This window comes from Heteronotia binoei, chromosome 7, assembly GCF_032191835.1.
Source record: "Heteronotia binoei isolate CCM8104 ecotype False Entrance Well chromosome 7, APGP_CSIRO_Hbin_v1, whole genome shotgun sequence".
NCBI classification, from domain to species: domain Eukaryota; kingdom Metazoa; phylum Chordata; class Lepidosauria; order Squamata; family Gekkonidae; genus Heteronotia; species Heteronotia binoei.
Genome location: NC_083229.1, coordinates 51,687,097 through 51,709,339, shown reverse-complemented (window position 1 = coordinate 51,709,339; position 22,243 = coordinate 51,687,097). Strand labels below are relative to the sequence as shown.

The window sequence follows — 22,243 nt, the reverse complement described above, 5'->3', positions numbered from 1 at the left end:
TTGGATCAGACCAATGGCCCATCCATTCCAACACTCTGTGTCACACAGTGACCAAATACACACACACACACTGTGGCTAACAGCCACTGATGGACCTCTGCTCCATATTTTTATCAAAACCCCTCCTGAAGGTGGCTATGCTTGTGGCTGCCACCACCTCCTGTGGCAGTGAATTCCACATGTTAATCACCCTTTGGGTGAAGAAGTACTTCCTTTTATCTGTTTTAACCTGTCTGCTCAGCAATTTCATCGAATGCCCACGAGTTCTTGTATTGTGAGAAAAGGAGGAAAGTACTTATTTCTCTACTTTCTCCATCCCATGCATTATCTTGTAAACCTCTATCATGTCACCCCATAGTCGACGTTTCTCCAAGCTAAAGAGTCCCAAGCGTTTCAACCTTTCTTCAGAGGGAAAGTGTTCCAGCTCTTTAATCATTCTAGTTGCCCTTTTCTGGACTTTCTCCAATGCTATAATATCCTTTTTGAGGTGCGGCGACCAGAACTGCACACAGTACTGCAAATGAGACCGCACCATCGATTTATACAGTGGCATTATGATACTGGCTGATTTGTTTTCAATTCCCTTCCTAATAATTCCCAGCATGGCGTTGGCCTTTTTTATTGCAAACACACAAACGCACTGTAGAATTTCCATTAATATGAAGAACAGACTGATGTCACTTGCAGGGAATAATATTGTTGCACCAACAGCACTTTTTAATTGTTTATCTGTTGCTGGCTGCCAGAGCAGCAGCAAGAAATGAGAGCTGGGGGCAGGTGATTCCCTTAACCCTTGCAGGGAAAATAACTCTCCATGGGCACCTATCCTTGTTTCCACTGAAACACTACTCTGGATCTTGTGATGACCTCATCAAATCAGTTTAAACAGTATGTGAATCAGTCCTCGATTTAATACATGGAAAACAAAGCTGGTGTTGCAGCGTAGCTCCCAGCCATCAAGGGAGAGTAGGTTTGTTTTGTGGTGCTTTAATTATTGCTAGATGAAAACTGAAAAATTATTAGGGAGGTGGAACCAACAAAGATATTGCATATGTTTTTTAAAACAGGGGAGGGCAGAAAGGGAGGAGATGTCATAAGAGACATCCCACAGGTACTGATGACGCACAGTCAAATCCCACAAACACAATAGTTAAAGACCCCATTCAGGGTTTTTTTTTTTTTAAATCTCTGTGACAGGTAGAAATCTGACTAGGTGTTGGCTATCACACCCTCTCCCTTCTTGACTCTTCTACTGTGTCACACACTGAGATTGGAGACCAAGGTCATGAGGTCTGAATATGGGCACCTGTACAATTTGGGCCTAATTCCCCCTCCCCCACTATCCAAGATTCTTGACCAGGATTAAGTGACTTTAGATTAAGTCTCAGAAAGTCTTTTGCCCACCTGCATTTTCCCATATAACAAGGCACTGCAACAGAATGCTGAAAAAATATGATATCTTTGCTACTTTGCAGGAAGACATCTGATCTACCACAACAAATGAGAACAATGCTGGAACAAAAGCTATGCTATAAAATGTGTGCATGTGAAGTACTACCAAGTCACATCCACCTTATGGTAACCCCAGCAGAAGAAGCAGAAATGGTTTCCCATTGACTTCCTTTGCAGAGTCTTCCTTGGTGGTCTCCCTTCCATGTACCAACCCTGCTTAGCTTTTGAGATCTGACAAGATCAGGGTATACCGTATTGCCTTCCCTTCTGTGCTATAAAATACGCATCTGGAAAACCCATAAGAAGATCCAATAAACAAACATTAAGAACATCCAGTCCTGTTGGATCAGACCTGTGGTCCATCTAATCTAGCATTCTATTTCATACAGTAGCCAACCAATAACTCTGGAGGGCTAACAACAAGGCATAGAGGCTCAGGCCTTCCCTTATGTTTTATCCTGGCACTGGGATTCAAAAGGTTACTGACTCTGAATGTGGAGATTCCCTTTGGTCATCATGACTAATAAGCACTGATAGGTCTATCTTCCATGAATCTGTCTGATCTCCTTTTAAAGCTTTGATATATCCTCTGGCAAAGAATTCCACATTTTAATCACTCCTTTTGTTCATCCTGAATCTGCCCATCAACTTCACTGGATGCCCCAAGTACTACTATTTAGGGAGATGTAGAAAAAGCTCTGTCCACTCTTTCTACTTCGTGCATAATTTTATATCATGTTCCCCTTTACTTGTGTTTTTTTCTGAACTGAAAAGTCCTAGACTCTTTAGCCTTTCCTCATAGGAAAGATGCTCTAACCCCAAAATCATCTTGGTTGTCGTCTTCTGTACTTTTTCCAGCTTTGCAATGTCCTTTATGAGCATTGGATCCAACTAGTGTTTCTGCTGGTAGGAAAAAAGCTATGCTGGGAATCATAGAACCTGCATGGACAAAAGGTGTGTAGGAGGACAGATGTAGTAAGGAGGGGAATTGGGTGAGATTAGGTGAAAACGATGGCTGGATCCAACCCATAAAGCTTGAAGTTAGCTTGAGCTATTTAAAGGTTAATGCAGGATATCAGAAACCTTGAGACTGTATGATACATTATATACTCCACTATGGCTTTTCTCAATGTTTTCACACCCACCATGGATAGTTTATGTGGCATTGTTTTGCCGCAGCAAATCTCACGTCAGTTGATGTGATCTGAAGGGCTCAGAAACAGGTTTCTGTGTGCTGTTCTCCTAAAACAGGAATGCCTTGGCTTGACACAAGAGCCCATTTGTGAGCTTCAGGAGGTTGGTGATTCTCTGGCTAGAGGTCATGAAAATAAGATTATGCATAATGAGAAGATTAAATGGAAAAAAGAGGAATGGAGCTAAAAGTAATTTATCCTCAATGGTGGTATTTAAGTCTTAAGGCTGCTCCCAACATTACCTTTTAAAGACATAAGAGTTCTCTCATGAGTCATTCCCATGTGGGTATAATTAATGCAAGTATGTTGCACAGAGGCAGACTCTTCAGTATGCAATTCTCTTTCCTTGAGGTGCATTAATTATTTCCACATGCTGTTTTCAGATACATGAGCAATGTAATGGGGAGGGGTGCCATGTTATTAAATAGTAACATGAAAAAAGAGCCCATGGGCTCCTATTTTGGCCTGTGCCTCCGTGGGAGGATGGATGTTTGGGATGACTCAAAATAGACTGCCTTATATTTAGACACACAGCTATGAGAGATCACAAGTATTAAGAGGAGCACCCAGAAGTTATAAAAAAGGAATAGATGCAACTTTCTGCTTTGTTCACAATTTAACAACAAACATTTTCCAAAGCTGTTAGAAGGCTACAAATTACAAATTAAAGCACCTAATAGAGAAGTCAGTGTGCAAGACCCCTAGCTGTGAAACTCCCTGCCTTTTTCAGCAGTTGCTCCCAAGGTGAATTCCCTCCTTTTAGAAGTGTGGCTGTCTCCATCTCTTCTGACCTTCTAGCATGGTTCATATTTTGGAATATGGCTTTAACCATATTTTCCTGTAGGAGCAGGAAAACATAAAATAAGAAAAATAGAGGACAATGTAACATGCATGCTTGCAGAAACAGTGCCACAATATGGAAGGAAAACACCATATGGAAGCAACCTAAGTTTCCTCAGTGGATAAAATAGTGGCTAGATGGGACTGTGTCAGGTTGGAAAAATGGTGTAAGGGCTTAAGCCACACTTTGGTCCAAATCATACTGGGTATAGGCATGCCTGGAAATTAAGTTCCAAGCACAGAACTCCAAGTACCTGCCCAATGGGAGATCCTATATTCAAGTATTGACAGAGCCACAAATTCACCAGATAATTTTAGACAAGCCATTCTTGTGGTTGCCAAATGGGGGACAAATAGACTTTGTAAAGTGTGAATTGCACCTTCAATACAAACTATCCCACACTACAGGGTCTGAACCAAAGAAAGTCTTCAATTGCATCTTAGAACAATTATGCTAAATTCAGGCCAGAAAAGAAATAATTCATAGACCTGATTATTTGTGGAAATTAGATTTTCTGTTTGTAAGAAAATTACTTCCATCATACCTGACACTAAATTTAAATGAACTAAGGACCAAACAACACTTTGTTTTAAATGAGTTGGGTTTCTGCTTTCCCTGCAGCTGCAAAGAACATTGTTTTTAAAGTCTGGGGATACACAATTTATCTTGGGACTATGGCACAGGTGGAGAAGGGCTCTTGCTTTCTCACTGCGTTATTTTCCCAAGCCAAAATAACTCGGGGGGGGGGGGTGTTATTTGCCCACTGGAGTATTCCATGCATTCCAATAACCTGGAAACATATTCTGGAATAAACCCCCCCCCCCAAAAACCTTTTTTTGTGCAGGTTTGCCCTAAGACTGAGAGTCATTGCAGCATACTGGGTAGAGAGTCAGACAAGAGGGACCTGCATTCAAGTTTCTACTCTGAGAGGAAATTTCCTGGGAGAAATTGGACCAACTGTGAGCAAGAGATTTAACCACTTCTTCATAGAATTGTTATTTTGTAATCCTTCCAACAGCCCTGCAAGGTAAAACCAATATTATATCCCTCATATTACAGATTGGAGGAGTTGACAGAGAATGGCTTGTCTAAGATTATCTGATGAGTTTGTGGCCCAATCAGTATTTCAATATGTATTTCAATCTCCCAGTTCACAGCTCAGTCTCTTAGCTACAATGCTACATATCTTATATACTCTGTACAATAAACTGCAAATTAGAAGGTTTCAAGAGGGCCGGATATAGGAGGAGGCAGAGGGGGTAGCTTGCTCCAGGCACCATTGAGGGCACTTAATTGGGCATTCCCCGGGAGGTGGGGGGCAGGGAGTAAGCCAGCAGTCCCGCGGATCGGCTCCTATCATCGCCTATGAGGAAGGAGGCAGATCGGCTCCTATCATCGCCTCTCTGCAAGGTGGAGAGGCAGTGAAAACAGCACCGTGCCCCCGATCTACTTCTCTCCCCATTTAAAGACCACACAACCAGCTGGCTGGTGGGGGTCTTTAAATGGGGAGAGAGGCAGATCAGCTCCTTTCACCCCCTCTCCACAAGGCAGGAGAGCAGCCCCGAGTTTCCCCCTCCTCCAGGGAAGGGAGGCAGCACTCTAGCACTGGTGTTGCGGCCCCCACACCATTTTTTGAGTGGGGGCACATTTTTTTACTCTTGCTCCCACTCAAAAAATGTAGATCCAGCCCTGAGAGAGCATAGAGATCAGCAATGTTCCCTCTAAGCTGAGTTAGTGTGACCTAGCTCACAGTTTTTTTAGCCTCTGGCTTACACATTTTTGTCTTAGCTCAGGAAAAGTCTCCAGAGCAAACTAAGTTATGCAGTAGCTCATAACTTTAAATGCCAGTAGCTCATGAAGTAGAAATTTTGCTCACAAAGCTCCACAGCTTAGAGGGATTATTGGAGATCAGATAGCAGGAATTTGAGGACACATGTGCTGGACATCAGTAGGGCTAGTACAGGTTGTGAAACAGAAAACATGGATGAATATTAGAGGAAATCAAAGCTAGAAGTCTAGATAAGGCACAGCAGCTCGAGATTCATGGAAGACAGCAATACAGGAAGAACAACACAGAGAAAGTAGTTGAACAATGATGGGAGCTCCTAAGGAGATCCAGTTTAAGGCTTTTGTCAGTGCTGGGTGACAAGGTATAATCAGGCCCCTTTTTCTAATTTGCAACAGCCTCTTTCCCCTCTAACCACAAGCACTTCCATTTGGCCCCTCACCATTGACTCTACTCTTTCTTGTTGAACCACACTCTTCTCATTTTTACTTTGTTTACTCCAGTAAAAAGAGATCATATAGAATTTTGCTTTCTTGGTTGTATGAAAGCAACACAGAAAATTGTCAGCCTATGAATGCAGCGTGTGGCTTTTGGTAGATTTATACTACATTATACTGCATTGTACACAGATCCAGATCTGAAGAAGTGTGTGTGCACATGAAAGCTCATACCTTGAATAAAATTTTGTTGGTCTTAAAAATTCCACTGGACTCAGACTTTGTTTTACCAGTTAACATGGAAGAAGAGGTCATATTGTTTCCTAAGCCAGGTGTGTCCCAAAGTTTGTCAAGTGCAGTATGTCTAAAATTCCATAGAGACAATCTTGGATATGGAAAATAAGAGCCGTTTGTTCCCTCACCATTCCCATTCTGATTTGTTAGATTCAGAAGACATTTATAACCAGTAAAGTTGGCTATTACTTTTAATTTTAAACACTTCTGCTATTCTAACTCATTAGTCTTTACATTACTCTTCCCAGTTGTGCCTCTTACCGCCTTAGCAATGGATCAGTAGCAGAGCCTTGCATCCCTATAGATACATGAAGAGAACGGGCACTGGGAAATCTTATGATAGGGCAGAATCAAGGCTCGGTGCAAATTTGTGCTGTGGTGTTTAATTGCTTTATTACCTCCTGCTTTTATTGCTCCTGGCCTGCAGCAGCCTTTAACCTGAATCTCTCTCCCCCTTACAGCAGTTGGGGATTCTTGGTGAAGTCTGCAATGGCAAATGACAGTTGTAAGTCTTTAAGGTGCCACAGGACTTTTATTTTATCCAAGAAACACAATTATTTCACAGCAGGGGCATTAAGTTTATGCTTATGAGTGGGCCCCTGGGAAGCCCTCAGGCTTTGGCATCTACCCCCACCTTGCTGATGCCAGTTCTGATGCAAAGCACAGAGAAAACCCAGGAGACTGGGAGCTTTCCTGTAGAGTAGGAAGCATCCAACTGATCATTCGGTCTAAGCAGCCAGTCCTGAGATTGCTACAGAATGATCAAAGTTGGAGTCCAGTAGCACTTTTAAGACCAACAAAGTTTTATTCAGAATTTAAGCTTTCATGTGCATGCACACTTCATCAGATGATGAAATGGGGTACAATAAGCAGTGCTACATATAGCTGGTCAGTTAAGGATGGACAATGCTGGATCAAGAAAAATGACTTTCAGTGCTAAAGGAATGAGAGAGGGGCATTCAGATGTTGCATGCAACAAAGTCTGTCTTTGGGCCCTATGTACTGATTTTGAAAGATTGAGTAAAGTTAGAATTCCATTTGAAGCACAGAGCCATGTTTGAGGGTGTAAGATCTGCTTTAAAGGAAATTTTCACCTAGCTCCTTTTGATTCTTTTTCTATAACAAATTGGTCACTCCCTCAAAAACATCTGTGACAGGCTCAATAATGTAGTTTCGGAGTTATCTTTTCAGATGACAGTGTAAACATACACATTTGCTATTCCAAGATGAATGAAAAGGAATTGTGGATCAACCTTCATAGATAATCAGACCCCTTTTTCTGAACATGATAGGGAAAATACATTAACAGAGAACCACAGAAATGTAAAAAAAATTCCTGATGCATGTGAACAAAGAAACATCTTTAAATTTCAGTTTGAATGTGTATTGTTGAAATGTATGACATCCTGCAGAAAGGCTTTCATTTGCTGGGTGACTGTGTGTATTACTTTAGGGTGAGAACAACAGCCTCTGAAGCAATCTTGGCTTTGGCATATGCAGAAATTGCCATAAAGTGGCAACACTTCTTCTTGGACAAGTTCAACTCAGAACAAGACCTAAACATAAAGTAAGATGCCAATACTAAAGCCCTGATTTGATTTAGCATCTTCACAAAATGTTGCTAAAGTAATATTTTTCCTAATAGTGAGACAACAAATAATCACCAAATTACCAGAATGCTTTGTTGCATATCCAAAAAATGCTGAGCTCAGATTGTCCAATTTAACGCTTAAAGAAATAGTGGGGCTGAACTATACTATCAGGTCACATCCTTAAGATAACTGGACATGATTATCATTTAACTCCTTTACCCAGTATTCACTGTTGCTGTACTTCAAGAGTGATGAAATTATGGCTTTCACAATTCTTTTCAATGTATATTGCTGGCACTTGATATTATATAGTAGTTGGTAGATATTCCTTTCCTTTCCTTTTTTCTTTCTACATAGTGCACAGGAAGGACCCAGCTCCTAGATCTGCTTCCCAGAGACTCTTCTGGGAAGCACATACATTTCTCAAGTTAAGTCTTTCACATATCTATCACTTCAGGGGTGAAAATCAACTAAGCAGTACACTAATCCCTTTCTCCAAGGCCCAGGGGTGATCAAACTGTGGCTCTTTCACACTAATTATGTGGCTCTCCTATTGGCCAGGTTGGAGAAGGCATTTGTCTCTTTAAATCATTTTGCCAAGCCATGCCAGGCAATGGCTAGGAGAATGCATTTAAATTAAAATTGCTTATATAATGGTAGAAGACACCTTAAAAGAAATCTGACAAGTTTCTCTGACTTGTAGTGAGTCTGTTTGAAACAATCTTCCTTGACAGATGTGCTGACAATTGATGGGCCTTTTAAAATTAGCTAGATGATTTTAGGGCCCTACACTACTATTTTGAGTCATACAATGCTGATGACAGGCCAAGCTTGATTTGGGTCAATTCATGCTTAGGCGGAGCTTTTGCTGTCACAGTCCTAAATACCTAAATGCAGAGAACAAGGAATGCAGTTTGGCATAAAACAAATTTTTAATCCAGAAAGTAACTACGGCTAGCACAACCATTTCCCAACTTTCTGTAATCTAACTGGCCCTGGGTCAGTTTTACAATGTCATCAAACTGCTATTCCCTAAATTCTGCTGTGCTGGCTAAAGGCTGTTGGGGTGTGGCTTCCCCCTACTGGTTGGCAGTAGCAAGAGCTCACAAAACAAGAGAATCTGCCAGTTGCACTTGGGGGCTGGCAACCATAATACTGCTGACTAGTGTCCCAAATGACAAAATCTCTCTAAATTATTAACTCCATATCTACACATTTTATCTATTTATTCAGAAGTACTACGACTCCCCTCATCCCCTGCAACTAGGATTACCAATCATAAAATGAGGCATGAAGTTCTCATGGAATTACAATTGATCTCCAGACTACAGAGAACCGGGTGAAATCCCTCAAGGAAATGGCAGCTTCAGTGGGTGGACTCTTTGGCATCCTATAGAGTGAATTCCCTTCAAAAAAGCCTGCTTTCCTCAGGCACCAACCCAAATCTTCAAAATTCTGTAAGCCTTCATGCTTTATTTTTCTTGGCATCCATGCTCAGCAGCCTAGCAGTAATCTAACCTAACTCTCACAATTCACTGATAGTATCTAACTCACCACATAGAAATTTCTGCTGTCAGTGGTTCTTGCACAAGATAAAGGGTTGATCCATTAACATGAAAGATACAATATATAAAGAATGGGGTGGGGGGAGATAAAGACTGTATAAAACTAAAGCCTCCATTGAGAAAGTTTGAAAATACAATCTGGTCATCTAAGGGAGTAATTTAAGATTAATATTAAACTACCAGTGGGAAAAATACTATAAAGCATTGCTGAGGTTGCTGTGGTAACTTTTCAGTTTTTCCTTAGTAGTCATCTAAATAGTCATGTAAAGCTTTCATTAGTGGCCAGCTCAAATTAGGCCTTCCCTAAGGCAAATTGAACTCACAGATGGACTTCTATTAAAGCTTTTTTAAATTGAATTAGTGATTGTAGTTGTCAGTTGTTTCAAACAGTGTTAGCAGTTTTTCTTTACTGATGCTTTCCACTTTTTAACTTTGCTCTTCCTGTAGTGCCACTTAAGGGCATCATTAGTAAACATTGGGGCAGATGCTTAAAAGTTATAATCAAAGTCTTTTTTTTGTTTTTATGCATACATTTAATTTTCCTTTCATTTTACCCTCCCCCCAGAGTATGAAAGCTTGTATTTCTAAATAAACCAATGAAAGATGGAAAGGCTTTCTGGGCTTCCCCTCTCCGCATGTGCAAAACAATGGAAACAGAAAACAAAAAAGTGAGTTATGGAATAAAGTTGTTAATAGATAGTAAAACAAATTGCCTGATTTGTTTTTCTGCCTTTTAATCTGGAAAACTCAGTAAGTGAAACTTTTCAGAACAAGGATCATCATCATTATCCACTAATGTCTTCATATCAATTGAAAATATAGCAGCCAACAGAGAAAACTATGGGCGTTTTCGCACTGACCTTTTACTGGCGCGACCACCCTCCTCACGCCGGCGGATCTGCAGGGATTTCGCACCAGAAGCGCCGGTGCAGCCAAAAGAGCCGGCTACTTCCGTCGCGAAACCCGCTCAAACGTTTTCCTGCTTCTTGGCGGTTTCCGTTTGAGCTGGTTTCGCGACGGAAGTTGCCGGCTCTTTTGGCTGCGCCGGCGCTTCTGGTGCGAAATCCCTGCAGATCCGCCGGCGTGAGGAGGGTGGTCGCGCCAGTAAAAGGTCAGTGCGAAAACGCCCTATGTGTGATTTGAGTTATAGAACAGGGGTCAGGAACCTTTTATAACTGAAGAGCCAAACTAGATTAACATTTAGAATAAGAAATCAACAAAGAGCCATTATAAGAAAGCCTATTTGCATAACTGAAAACATATAACTTTACATTACTGACAACTGAAATGCTGATTAATAATCCATAGTTTCTGTAGCCCAAACATTGGTGTTACAAGTTCTTTAACAGCAAATGGCACACATAGGTACATACAACCTGCATGGTTATTATAGGGTATTATAAGCAGGGCTTTTTTTGTAGAAAAAGCCCAGCAGGAACTCATTTGTATATTAGGCCACACCCGCAATGCCAAGCCAGCTGGAACTGCATTCCTGTGCGTTCTTGCTGAAAAAATCAGCCCTGACTATAAGCATGGTTTGCATTTTGAATACTGGCAAACGGCAACTGTTCACACATTTAATTTTTTTAAACAAAATTCAGAAGCCCATTAGTCCCATAAACCATTTTGTCCTGCCACTTCCTATATATACTGGATGTTCTAGCACTCTGCTTACCCCTCCATTTTACCTTTACTTAAATATTTCATTTTCTTTTTTCAAGAGCCCTATTTGGTTCTGTACTAGGGTTACCCACATCCAAGTGGCACCTAGAGATATCTTGGACTTACAGTTGATCTCCAGACTACCCTAGATCCTGTTCTCCTGGAGAAAATGTCTGCTTTAAAGGGCAGACTCTAGGGTATTATACTCTGCTGAGGTTCCTCCCATTACCAAACCCAAACCTCCCCAGGTTCTACCCCCAAACCGCAAGAATTTTCCAACCTGGTAACCCAATTCTGTGCTGAGCAACATTTGGCTCTAGTGCAGATCCTGGATACAAAGCTTGCAACAATTAAATTATTGTTACTTCTATAACATTCCAAAGATGCATACAACTTTATATTACTTTAGCACTCCTATGAGTCTCGACTGTTATTACTTTATACTTATAAAAGGGGGATGGAAACCCTCAAATAATTACATGCTTTGGGAAGAGCACTGAAACATGGGTTGGCAACAGATCTACAGACTACAAAGATTGATTCTCCTGGAGGAAATTGCAGCATTGGATGTGGCATCACTACTCCATTGAATGCCTTCCTCTCCCCAAAATCTACCCTCCCCTGGCACCACTCACAAATCTCCAGGAATTCCCTAAACTGCAGTTGGCAATTCCAATTGAAAATATTCCCTAGATCCAAATTTAACATTCTTTACACTACTCTAAAGGAACCCCATGGCACAGAGTGGTAAACTGCAGTACTGCAGTCCAAACTCTGCTCACAACCTGAGTTCAATCCCAGCGGAAGCTGGGTTCAGGTAGCTGGCTGAAGGTTGACTCAGCTTTCCATCCTTCTGAGGTCGGTAAAATGAATACCCAGCTTGCTGGGGGTAAAGTGTAGATGACTGAGGAAGGCAATGGCAAATCACCTTATAAAAAAGTCTGCTGTGAAAACGTCATGATGCGATGTCATCCCAGAGTTGGAAATGACTGGTGCTTGCACAGGGAACTACCTTTACCTGTATACTACTCTACAATGGTTTATGGGAGAAAAGGGAGAAAAAAGGAACCGCCCAGTTATAACAAATGTAGGTAACACAGGTCAGAGGAGCTGATTGGCATACCAAGGTTTTCCCACCAAAATGAGTCATCCATAGGTGAACCATCACAGAATGGAAGCATGAGATTTTATGGACTATATTAACTAGCTTAGGTTCTACTCAGACTGGACATGGTCATCACAGTACTTGGCAGGGTTGTCACGTCTATTGCTATGGTGGGAGGTCTCCTACTGGCAGCCATAGAATTCCTGGTGATTTCTAGAGATACCTGGAAGTATCAACATCAGTGATGCTGCCAATGTCGCATGCCCCTCTCTAACCCTTTTTCTGGTTTCCTGGCAGCTCTAGCTAGTCAGTATTTCTAGACAGAAGCTAGGATTGCCAATTCTGGGTTTGAAATTCTTGGAGATTGGGGGAGGAGCCTGTGGAGGTTTTGAATTTGGAAAGAGAAGTGAGCTCATTCAGGACATGATGCCATAGAGTCCTCTTTCCAACAATACCAATTTTTTCCCAATGGAACGGATATTTGTAGAATGGAAATCTGTTGTAACTGTGGGATAACTCCAGGCCCCACCGGAAAGTTGGCAATTTCAACAGGGGCTCTTCTTTACTTTGCCTTGGCCTATGGCAAGCTAGAGAGGATGATGAGCCTCTTCCTTTCACAGGAGTCGATGTAACAAAAGCCAAAGTGCATGGGTCTTGGCAAGCATAGATGTATACTGAAATGAACTACTGATATAATTAGCCAAACCAACCTTTGGTTCCAGCCAGTGAAGCTGCAGGATTACTACTACTGCCACTATTACAGATAAGGACAGAGGCTAACTAAGATTTGGGGGAAGAAGCAGGTTGGTTTTCCAGATCTTTTCTGGTCTGGTAAGTTGCACATGCACTGACCTGAATAGCTCAGGCTATCCTGATCTCATCAGATCTTGGAAGTTAAGCAGGGGCAGCCCTAGCTAGTATTTGGATGGGAGACCTCCAAAGAATGCCAGGGTCATGACACAGAGGCAGGCAATGGCAAATCCCCTCTGAACATCTCTTGCCTTGAAATCCCTATGGGGTCACCATAAGTCAGCTTTTACTGGACAGCACTTTCCACTACCACCAAGTTGCACACTGAAATTGGAGAGGAGGAGATAATGGGTGCTGTTTCAGCAATGATATTCTTACTTTTATTTAACTTTTTTAATAGGGATGGGCATGAACTAAAGTTTGTGATGAATTTTTGACCATGTATGCTTCACGAAATCAAGTTTAGGGTGACTGGCAAGAACTTTCCACAAACTTTCAAGCTGTTTGTGAAGGTTCATGCTGGTTCATGAATGAATACATTTACAGACTGTTTCCTCTCAGTTAAAATGTTTACAAAACATCAAAGCAACAACTTGTAAGGCATGTAGAGGAGCCCCTGGGGGAAGTCCTCTGTGACTTTTTGATGGGCACAGGGTCAAAAGTGTATAGAATAGATCCTGTGCAAGCTAGAAACACCAAACCATCCGAGGATCTCCAGGTGACTCTCCTCTTCATGCCTTCCAAATTTGGTAAGGATTAGATTTACAGGATCCAAATTACAACTCCCCAAAGAAGGTGCCCCATGAAAGTGCTTTCTGGGGAAATGGCCAGCTTCTTTTTTGTGTGAGGGGGCATAACTAAGACTCCATAAATCCAGTGCTCACCAAACTTGGCAGGAAGGAAGAGAAGAGTCAGCTGGAAATACCCTGTGAGTTTGGTGTCTCTAGCATCCTGGGGGGCAGTTTTACTGCCTCATGAACCTAAAGTTTTTTCATACAAATTTTATTGAAGGAATTTAAAAGTTAAAAAAGACAAAGAAAGAAGAAAAAGAGAAATATAAAGGAAAGTTTTAGATTCTCTACAACAAATATTGGCATAATTACAGAATTCACAATTGTTTTATTGTTATCAGAATAAAAGTTCTCATTTTCTGTAATCTTCCTCCCTCTTAGTCTTCAAAAACACAAATCATCAGTTTATTTTTTTCAGTTACTAGAGGGTTTCCAGTTTGCTATAAATGTGGATATAATGCCTTCTCTTTAATCAAAGACACATCTTTGACTGTCATCTTCACAGTCCAGTCTTCTATGTAGGCAATATTAGACTCTTCTCTTTTTGAGCATGTAACAGTCTTGCTGACATTGTATATGTAAAAACAAAGAACCACATCTTTTTTCTAGCTGTCTATTCATTATTCCAAACAACAACAACAGCAAAAGCCTCTGTTTTAAGTTGTACATTAATCTTCAAGATTTTCTGTTTCAGCAAATGAATTTGTATCCCTTTTTTTTTTGTTTCATTACAAATCTACCAAATATAATAAAATGTTCCTTCATGCTGTTTATATGTCCATAATTTCAAGTTCAAAATATTTTTATACGCTTTAGCTAATTTTTCTGGAGACATATACCAACATGTTTCATTTAATAAACATTCTCTTTGAGAGCAGTACTCAAGGTAAATTTAAGACCTTTCATCCACATTTTCTTTCATTGTTCCATTTGTATATTATACCCATTTTTAAGCTCATCTCATCACAGAATCTTTCACTTCTTCTTCTGTCTCAAATTTCTACAGAAGTCTTTATATTTTAGCCATAACATAATTGTCATCTGTAATAATAATTTTCCTGTTGTGGTGGCAATTCTGACCATCCTGATTGATTGGGGCTTGGTGGGACTGTGGGGTATCAGTCTTTGGCCCGTCAAACTATCAGTCAAGAGTACTTGCATGCCATTGGTTGAGTCTGCTCCTCTCTCCCACCTGAGTGGCTGTTGCTAGGTAGTAAAACTCATTCTGTCAGTAAAAGGCAACCATCCTTACTTCTGGCAGCTACTGCAGGAACATACCATTGGCCCATCCACACATCGGTCACCGTCTCTGGCCTCCCATTGACTGACTACCTTCCCCAGACCCACTGCAGGCCCAGGAATGTTGAACAAACTGCCAAAAGCAGCCTTACCTCAGAGACAGCAGCCACATCGCCAACTCTTCTCTGTTTCCTTTCTGTGAACTGGCCTCAGAAAGGGCTGCAGAGCTACTGTGGCCTCATGAAAGGGCTCCCAGCACAAGCAGCCTCCAAAGGCCACAGAAATAACCAGGGAGGCCAGGCCCCGCTGGGAGTGTTTCCTTAGAGTCCATGGGTACCCCCTGGGAAATGCTAGCCAGAGGCTGTTGCTAGGCAACCTAGACTGCTTTTGTCAGGAAAGGGAAAGGCCTCAGGGGAATAGAATGCCATATAGCCCACTCTCCAAATCAGTTATTTTCTCCAGGATGGGGAGAGAGATATGTTGTCTGGAGTCCAGATGGCAGAAGTCACCTCCCCTTGATGTGGGGGAGGGGAAGTGAATGCCTTCACTTGGGTGAACAGGAAGACAGCAAGGGTGGGGGAACACTCACCCAGAGGCCTTTAGTGATACCTTTTCCAGGTTGGTGGGGAATTCCTGGAGAGTCTGTGGTGGAGTCTGAGGATGGCATAGGAGTTAAGGGCTTCAGAGTGAGGTCTGCCAGATCCAGATTCTTGCTGTGGAAGTTGATTGGGTGATGTCAGACCAGTCATAGACTTTCAGCTTAACCTGCCTGACAGGGTTATTGTTCAGATCAAAGGGGAGAAGTGAATTATGTAAGCTGCTTTGGTTCCCCCCCCACTGTAAACAAAGACTGTTCTTTTCCTATGTAGAGGCTGCAGGGAAGGGCAAGGTGATGGAAAGCTGAAGTCAGAGGGGCAGATAAAGGGAAGGAGATAGGGTTACTAACTCCAGGTTAGGAAATTTCTGGAGATGGGGCCTGGAGAGGGTGGAGTTTGAGGAGGGGTGGGACCTCAGGTACAATGCCATTTCCTCCTGGGGAACCACTATTGCTAATCTCCAGGTGAGGGCTGGAGATCACTTAGAATCAGTGTTCCCTCTAAACTGAGTTCGTGTGAGCTAGCTCACTTTTTTTAGCTTCTGGCTCACACTTTTTTGTCTTAGCTCAGGAAAAATAGCCCCAGAGCAACCAATTTTACGCAGTAGCTCACAACTTTAATGCCAGTAGCTCACAAAGTGGAATTTTTGCTCACAAAACTCCACAGCTTAGAGGGAACATTGCTTAGAATTACAACTGCTCTCCAGATGGCAGAGAACAGCTCCCTTTGAGGTGGAGTGGGAAGTGAATGCCTTCACTTGGATGGGTGGGAAGACAGCAAGGGTAGGGGGCACTCACCCAGAGCCTCCTTCTAGAGTCTGTTGTATTTTTCTTCACAACGGGCCTTACACCTAGACCGATTTCACACTCACCTTACTCCACCCTCACATCTGTCTTCTCTGTGCGGCATCCTCCTGATTTCCCACTATTTGCGTCAAGGCTGCAGTAAACATCGCGGTTTTCGCGCAGCAAACAGAAACTGTTTTTTAGTGGTTTCCGTTTGCTGTGCGGAAACTGTGATGTTTGCTGCAGCTCCACCGCAAATAGTGGGAAATCAGGAGGATGCCATGCAGAGAAGACGAACGTGAGGGCAGAGTAAGGTGAGTGCAAAATCGGTCCTAGTTTGTACATAATTCTGCTTACAATTCAGACTTGTTTTGTTCAAAATCTCAAAGTCCTCATGAACCTGAAGTTCATGATGGTGCATGGTTCACAGGGCATGGCATGAACTAAACCACATTTTCCTGGTTGTGCCCATCTCTACTTTTTAAATTAATCTGAACAATAACATCTAAATACCACTGTTCCATACAATTTTTTCTTCTAAAAGCCATAATAGAAACTTTGTTTGCTTTACATTGCATGAAAATGGCATACATTTTGTCTAAAGTATTATTAAAATAACTACAATGAATTTCCCTGGCATGTTATCATAATGCATTCAAATCTGTTTCTTGCAATGTCATTTTATAGAATTCTGCTAATAGTCAATCATTTTTTAAAAGGAAGTATTATCAAACTGACCCTGCTTAAGGCAAATTTTAAATCACTCTTATGAGAAATATTTTATTGATTGAATTCCTTGCAGCTATTTAAGTTTAAAATTACAGCTGGAAGATACATGAAAGACAGTAGGGCTTGTTTTACCATTAAGATGAAACCCTTACTCAGATTTGTAATACTAATTAAATTGTCCACATGACCCCTGACTTCTAATACAGAAGTTACTTTTGTGTTTGAATGGGACTGTTTTCTTCAAAGTAACCTGGAATGAAAGTGCATAGGTGACAGACCAAATAAGGCATCACAACTGCCACATAATAATACTCCATTTCTCTTTTAAATAAAGAATTAGGTACAGATCTTTTAGGTCCAGTTCTCAGGGAGGTTTAGTCACATGATTCCCATTAATTTTAATAGGACTTGTATTGGTATATCTGCACAGGAATTCATTGGGAATTAATGTCAATAGTTCCCTGATCATTATTGCTGATTTTCATGTTGCTACAAAGGCCCTGAAGGCGAGGAGGACAGAGACAAATAATTAAAGTAAAAACAGTCTTCTTTTTCATTTTGCAGTCAAACTTCAGAGGTTAGATTAACAAGATAAATTTGGGGAATAATTTAAACCATATAAACCCTGATTCCTCTTCAGTGAGTGACATTTCTTGTTAGGTGAAGTGCTACTGGCTCTCTTTGTGTCAACACGGTCCTTAAATAGGAAGGAATGTAAACAGCAAAAAAAGCTGGAACATCTTTCAATAATAGAGAGAAATGATGTAGCTTCCTATCAAATGGGAAAGAGTTTTAGAGATAACCAAATTCATTCTCATATTCCGTGCTCTTTTCTCCTTTTGCTTCCTTCTGGTTTGTTTGTATTGTGCACTGTCTCTTTAATAAACTAACCCAGAATACCTCAGTGTAAGTAGTCAGTGAGTGAGAATGGAAGGAAAAGCAGTTTCACTTTTGTAGCCGATCTTCAAACACAGGCCAGGATTGTTTTAGAGGGATAGAAAATTCCTTTCTTAACATAGGACTGCTGTGCCCTGCTATGGCAGGAGACTTCTCACCAGCAGCCTGTTTTTCCACTGCTCCAAGTGGTAGTGGGAGCAAAAATATATGATGCTACCAGCATTTTCCCCAGAAGTGATGTAGGGTAGCTCAAAGAATCGCTGCAACCTCTAGGGTTCTACCATACCAGCATTTTCCAGAAGACACACCCATTCATGTAAAGAGAGGAAGTTTCATTTAGGACCCAAGAGACAATTTCCATATATTATGGGTATAATTTAGGAATTTCTTTTGGTTATCAAAACCCTGATTCATTGCTATCTCTCCTGCATACTCGCAGCTGTCCCAGCACAGCTTTGAATCCTACCCCACAGTCTTATGACCTACAGTTGCTCTTGACTCAAGACTCTAGGTATTGACTAAATCAGCAAAGAACTCCTAGTATTGTCATTAAAAAGTCACTTTTCCTTGGATACTTGATGCTGTTCCATATTTCAGATATATGGCTTCTTCTAAGGTTTCTATGCATGCCTGTTAGTGGCCACTACTGCAGATGTAAACTAGAGGCAATAATTGCCAGTAAAATTGCCATTTATCATATAGCAAGTTTCCATATTATTATTTAATTTTAGGATAGTGATAACTCATTTCTTTCAGAATCACATGATTGTGACATATAGAAGAAGAATTGCAGATTTATACCCCGCCCTCTCCCTGAATCAGCAACTCAGAGCGGCTTACAATCTCCTGTATCTTCTCCCCCCCCCCACAACAGACTCTGGGAGGTGGGTGGGGCTGAGAGGGCTCTCACAGCAGCTGCCCTTTCAAGGACAACCTCTGCCGAGATTAAAAAAGATATGGAAGATCTCAGAAAGGAAACTGAGGAAACATCTAAGAAAGTGCAGGAGGTAGAAGGCAGAATGAAAGTATATGATTCCACCTTGTTGAAAATGCAAGAAAAAGTGACAATCCATGACTGCAAATTGATGGAGACTCAGATACGTCTGAGAGGAGTACCTGAGAAGGAGGATGGTAATTTAAAAGAATATATAATAAAAATAATTGCAGAATTTTTAGAGGAAGACTCTGAAGAGTCTAAAAACATGTATGATTATATCTATAGAGTGAACTCACTTTATGCCAAGAAAAATAACTTACCAAGAGATGTTGTCATAAGATATATGACAAAGGAAATGGTGGGAGGGATCATGAGTAAAAACTTTGAAAAGACATTGATAGTGGGAGGCAGTAGCGTGAGAATCATGAAGGAGCTGCCAAGGCAAGTGATAAATGATAGAAGAACATATAAAAAGTTGACAGAAAAATTGAGAGACAATGGAATGAGGTTCAGATGGATAATACCTGAAGGCTTGAGCTTTGAACTCCAGGGGAAAAGAATTACAATTACAAATGCACAGGATATGCGTAGATTTTTTGAAGAAAATAAAGAATTTGCACCATGATGGATTACAAATTATTGTCTTGGAATGTAAATGGACTAAATTCACCACAAAAAAGAAGGGCAACATTTCATTGGATTAAGAAACAAAACTGTAATATAATTTGTTTGCAAGAAGCGCATATTAAACAAAAGAATTATAAATTTTTATGGAACAAACAATTGGGAGTGGAATTTTTTTCATTGGCTGAACAGAAGAAAAGGGGAGTGGTTTTTTATATTAAACAAGAATTGGAGCCAAAATTAGTATTTAAAGATAAAGATGGAAGATTTGTAGCAGTAGAGACAATATTAGATGGGAAAAAAAACATTGTTATTGGGGCTCTATGCGCTTAATGGTACAAAGGATGTTTTTTTTTAAGACATTATACAACAGCTTGATGAACTGACCTATGACCAAGTTTTGATAATGGGAGATTTTAATGGAACAGTTAAGAACTCATTGGACAGGTCGGGAGGGAAAAAAACAATAGTAAAGAAGGAAAATTGCTAAAGTCTTTTTTTGAACTGGTTAAACAAGAAAATCTGGAAGATATATGGAGGAAATTTAACCCTGAAGTTTGGGACTATACTTTCTTTTCTGCAAGACACAAAACTTTTTCTAGAATTGACATGTTGTGGGGAACTAAAGATTTAGGGCTTATAATAAGGAAAATAGAGATTTTACCTAAAATTGGTGCTGATCATAACCCAATAATGTGGATTACAAAATTGTCCAAGAAGGTGAGAAGATGGAGATTGAATGAAGATTTGCTACAGAATAAAGAAATAGTGACATCTCAAGAAAATGAAACCAAAGCTTACTTCCAAGTAAATGACAGAGAGGATATAGAATTTCAGACGGTTTGCGATGCCTACAAAGCAGTAAAGAGAGGAATGTTGATTACTTTGAATAATAAAGATAAGAGAGTAAAAGAAAAACAGTTGTTGGACATTCAAAATGAAATAAAGAAAAAAGAAGGGGAGTTGAGAAAAAGGCCAGGGAAAAAGAAAATTTTAAGGGAAATTACAATATTACAAACTCAATTGAGACATTTGTTAAATAAAGAAGTGGAATGGAGTCTGAAAAGACTTCAGCAGAAATCCTTTGAGATGGCAAATAAACCGGGAAAGTATTTGGCTTGGCAATTGAAGAAAAAGAGAGAAAATAGAATTATTAACAGAATTGTGGTAGATGGAAGAGAAGTGATTACTCAAGAGGGAATAAAAAGAGAATTTTTAAAGTACTATGCCAAATTGTTTAAAGGTGTTAAAATAAAGAAAGAGAAGATGGATGAGTATTTACAAAAGATAAAAAAGAGCCCTTAACTGAAAATATGCGAAAAGTTTTGAATGATCCAATTGAAAAAATAGAAATTGAAGCGGCAATTAACGCAATGAAGGATGGAAAAGCACCTGGGCCTGATGGATATACAGCTAAATATTTTAAAACTTTTAAAGATGAGTTAATACCAAAATTGCAGTAGTTGATGAATACAATAAGAATAAAAGGGAAAGTACCAAACACATGGAAAGAAGCTGTTATTTCGTTGATACCTAAGGAAGATAGAGATGTCACGAATGTAAAAAATTATAGACCAATTTCGCTATTAAATAATGACTATAAATATTTACAAGAATCTTGGCAGAACAGCTTAAACAACATTTGATAAACTTTATAAAGGAAGATCAAGCAGGGTTTCTTCCCAAAAGACAAATAAGAGACAATATTAGAACTGTTGTAAATATTGTAGAATATTATGAAAGACATCCAGAAAAAGAAATAGCGTTATTTTTTGCAGATGCAGAGAAAGCATTTGATAATTTAAATTGGGACTTTATGTTTGCAGTAATGGAAAAAATGGAGCTGGGTGAAAACTTTAAAAGAATGATAAGATCAATATATTCTGAACAAAATGCAAGGTTGTGTATAAACACAGATCTTACAGAAGATATGAAAATTAGGAAAGGTACTAGACAAGGCTGTCCGCTTTCACCATGGTTGTTTATAATGACTCTTGAAATATTATTGATGCAATCCAAGAAGAAAGAGAAATAGAAGGATTAAGAATAAAAGGATTTACTTACAAATATAGAGCTTTTGCTGATGATATAATGTTTATAAATGAAAACCCCATACAAGTTACACAGAATTTGTGTGGGCTGAGAAGAAACCAAGGATTAAAATGAAAATTTTGACAGATGCAAAAGAAAGAGGTGGATTTCAACTGCTGAATTTAAAATTATATCAGGAAGCAGTTTGTTTAGTGTGGATGAAAGAATGGATAACATTGTTAAACAAAAAACTTTTAGTGTTGGAAGGACACGGAAATAAATTTGGCTGGCATGCATATTTGTATTATAGAAAAAAGAAGATGGATGTTTTTTTCTCTCACCATTATATAAGAAATAATTTGCTAAATACATGGATTAAATACAAGAAATATGGAGATGAGAGAAGACCGTTATGGATAGTGCCAGCTGAAGTAATAAAAATAACGGCTGAGATAGGCGAAGAAAAGTGGTTGTCATATAATCAATGATTAAAAATACAAAGTGGCAAAATAGAACTGAAAACTGCTGGAGAGTTGAATCATACATATGATTGGTTTCAAATACAACAAATAAAGAGCTTGGTGGAGAATGATATTAAAATTGAAGGAATAAGGAAAGAGCAAACAGAATTGGAAAAAGTTCTGCTTGGAGACAATGATAAATTAATTTCAAAAGTATATAAATTACTTCTACAATGGTCTACAAAAGATGAAGTAGTGAAATCGCAAATGATTAAATGGGCAATTAATGTAAATAAAGAAATACAGATGGAAACTTCGGAATATTTATGCAAGAACTCTATGAAACTTTCAACATGTCAAAGTATTAAAGAAAACTGTTTTAAGATGATGTATAGATGGTATATAACTCCTAAAAAATTGGCAAAGAAGAATAATAAGATGCCAGACAGATGTTGGAAATGTAACAAGCATGAAGG

At 39.9% G+C, this 22,243-nt stretch overlaps 1 long non-coding RNA gene across 2 annotated transcripts in view; it reads right to left on the bottom strand.

Annotated features, from left to right (window-relative positions):
* LOC132575129 (uncharacterized) overlaps positions 1–22,243 on the bottom strand; it is a 173,716-nt gene that overhangs the window by 100,907 nt on the left and 50,566 nt on the right. The window contains exon 2 of one of the 2 annotated variants that reach the window (XR_009555654.1): positions 3,319–3,483. The exons of the other annotated variant lie outside the window; for it this stretch is intronic. This is a non-coding gene — a long non-coding RNA (uncharacterized LOC132575129). The remainder of the gene's footprint in view (positions 1–3,318; positions 3,484–22,243) is intronic. 2 annotated transcript variants of the gene reach the window in all.